A 3,456-nucleotide genomic window follows, 5' to 3' on the forward strand; every position below is an offset into this window, starting at 1 on the left:
GGGGGCTGGGGGCCCGGGCTCCCGGGTCTGAGGGAGGAGGGGGCTGGGGGCCCGGGCTCCCGGGTCTGAGGGAGGAGGGGGCTGGGGGCCCGGGCTCCCGGGTCTGAGGGAGGAGGGGGCTGGGGGCCCGGGCTCCCGGGTCTGAGGGAGGAGGGGGCTGGGGGCCCGGGCTCCCGGGTCTGAGGGAGGAGGGGGCTGGGGGCCCGGGCTCCCGGGTCTGAGGGAGGAGGGGCTGGGGGGTCTCAACTGCTAGGTCTGAGAGAGGAGGACATGGGGGCTGGACTCCTGGGTAAAATATTGTGAATTCATACAATGGGTCATTATTTGATTAAAAAAAAAGAATGAAATGCTGGTAATTGTGACAACCTAGATGAGCGAGAAAAGTATCATTCTGAGTGAAAGAAGCCAGACGCAGAAGACTGCTTGCCGTATGATTCCAGTTATATGACGTGGTTCTAGGAAAGGCAAGCCTGGAGTGAAAGGAGATCCGTGGTTGCCAGGGGCAGAAGGGAAGGAGCAAGTGATTGCCAGGAAGGTAACTTCTTTGGGTTTTGGAAATCGTCTCTCTTGTAATCCTACTGACAGTTACATGCATGACTACATATGTTTGTAACATGTTATCAGCTTATTCACTTAAATATAGTAAATTTTATTGCACGTAAATTAATCCTGCAATAAAGCTGACTCAAATTTTCTACAAACTGAAAATTTTCTACAGTTTTGTTTTGGAAATCATTTGGCCACAACTAACTCTTGGTTTATGATTCAGTCAGGTTTGTCTACAATCAACAGACATGTTTGAGAATTTTTATGAGGTGAGAAATATCTGCCTGATAAATTATTTCCAGGTGCCCTGAGAGGTTTTTGAATATTGGATTGAACAACAAATTAGATGTGATGTTTTGTAGACATAGAATGAAATGTATTCACTTTGGGTCTGCAGCTTTTGCAGTTTGGAGCTAATTTTTTTTTCTCTTGGAGAGATGTTGCTTGTTTCCATACTGCTGTGAAAACTGTGAGTTCTGTGTGCCCTCCCAGACACAGGGTACCCAAAGGGAACACAACAGCACTGGGTCCAGGATCTGTGATTGGAGTCTCAGCCTAGGAGTAAGGAAAAGTTTCCCAGAGGAAGGGAAACATAAATAGGGTTTTGAAGGATGAGTAGGAGTTCTTCAAGTGGGACAAGTGGAGAGAGACAACTAGACAGGTGTAACAGCATATTCAAAGGCTAGGAGTCATGAGGCAAGTTGCTTGGGAGTGACACATATTTGGGATGGTAGGAGGTTGGCTTGACTGGGGAGGCGGCTGGCAAGAGATGTGGCTAAAGGGAAATTTTTTTTTTTTTTTTAGATTTTGTTTATTTGACAGAGAGAAACACAGCAAGAGGGGGAGCACAAGCAGGGGGAGTGGGAGAGGGAGAAGCAGGCCTCCCGTGGAACAGGGAGCCCGATGCGGGGCTCGATCCCAGGACCCTGGGATCATGACCTGAGCCGAAGGCAGACGCTTAATGACTGAACCACCCAGGCGCCCATAAAGGGAAATTTTAAAAGAAAAAATAAGCAATAATACCAACTGCTACTTACTGAGTACCTAGTATGTACCAAGTATTTAATCTACACAACAAACCGAAGAATAGGTTTGCTGTGCGGGATGTAGCAAAAGTGGTTGGGTTTGGTAAGAGGGCTCTCCCCTCTCTGAGATTGTAGGAATTCAGGGCTTCTGGGCTATGGAGGGAGTAAGGCCTGGGAAAGGGGAAGGTGCCATGGAGGCTGTGGTAAAGAACCCCAGATAGACCTACACACATCTTATTTCAAATTCCTGTTCCATTTCTTAGATGTGTGCCTTGAGCAATGACTAACCTTCCCTCAATTTCTGGTTCCTCTTACCCACCAAATGACAAAGAGGTAGTATCCTTAATACGTAAAGAGTTCTTACAAATCTCTAACAAGGAGAGGGGAGAATAGGCAAATGGTATGAGGCGCAGTTTACAAAAAAAGTAAAGTCAACACACACATGAAACTACTCAGCCTTACTAGGAATCAAAGCAATGCTCATTAGGGTAATTATGAGATGATATTTTTTGCCTGTCAGATTGGCAAAGTCGAAACAATGCTAACATCCAGTGTTGGCAAGGATGTGGTAACATGGGTACTCATACCTGCTGGTGGAAGTATCAATTAGTACAGCCTCCTAAAAGGCCATTCAGCAATTCATGGCAAAACCATTTGTGCATATCTCCGACCAGCCAGCTATTCCCCTTGTAAGAATTTAGGCTAAGAGAGTAGTCGTTCAGAAAGAAAGGTGCTTAGGAAAATGTTCCTCAAAATGCCAGAAGCAAATAAAATCAACATCAATGCCTATCAGTAGAAGAGTAGTCTACTCTACTATTCCTACTTCTATACTCCTTCCAACAACTATGTTATGAACACCTACTGTGTCCCAGACATTGAACTACATGCTGGGAATTTGGCAACAAGACCAAAAAGCTCCCTGCCCTCATGGACCCCCTGATACTGACAGCAAAATTAATTTGTCTGTATGTGGTTCCAGACAGACTGTCTACGGCTTTATCAGGCTCAAATCTTTCAGAACATCCATGACTTCCTTCCTTAAGCACCAATAGAGGGCGGGGGGGGGGGGGGGGGGGGATAAGTTGATTCTCTCACTCTCTTTTTAAGTTTATATACTAAAGTGCATACTTTAAGAGTTAGAAAAAAACCTATAATATTCTGCATAGGGTCCCTGCCAGGCAAAATAATGGGTGATTTCACTGTTTTTCACTTCTTGTTCATTTGCCTTTTCTCATTGGGTGAAGATGTCACGCACGTGAAATAAGCCAGAAACAAAAATACAAAGGCCATATAATTCCACTTCTATGAGGTCCCTTGAGGAGATAAAATCCTAGAGACAGAGAACAGAATGATGGGCGCCAGGGGCTGGTGGGTGGAGAGAAGTGGGAGTTAGGGTTTAGTGGGTACAGAATTTCAGTTTTGTAGGATGAAAAGAGTTCTGGACCTGGATGGTGGTGATGGTTGCACAACAGTGTGAATGTACTTAATGCCACTGAGCTGGACACTTCAAAATGGTTAAGATACTAAATTTTATGTCAAGTGTATTTTACCATAATTAAAAATAAGGGGAAGAAGGAGATCTGAAGAGGAGAGATACGAGCACTGTGTGTTCAGACGCTGGTTCTCTCAATTCTGAATAAAACGTTTCCTCTCTGAGCCTTTTTCTCCTTAGATCATCTACCTCAAGGGTAGTGTTTTCTGCAAAAGACAGGATAGTAAATAATTTCATCTTGGCAGGCCATCCGGTCCCTACTGCAACTCTTCTGCCATTAATAGCAGGAAAGCTGCCATAGACAAGATGTCCGCAAGTGAGCATAGCTCTGTTCTAATAAAACTTTATTTACAAAAAGAAGCAATGGGCCATAGTTTGCCAGCTCATTATAGA

The sequence above is a fragment of the Callorhinus ursinus genome, unplaced genomic scaffold (genome assembly GCF_003265705.2).
Source record: "Callorhinus ursinus isolate GAN/ISIS: 27379988/994484 unplaced genomic scaffold, GSC_fseal_2.0 scaffold106, whole genome shotgun sequence".
Classification (NCBI taxonomy): Eukaryota; Metazoa; Chordata; class Mammalia; order Carnivora; family Otariidae; genus Callorhinus; species Callorhinus ursinus.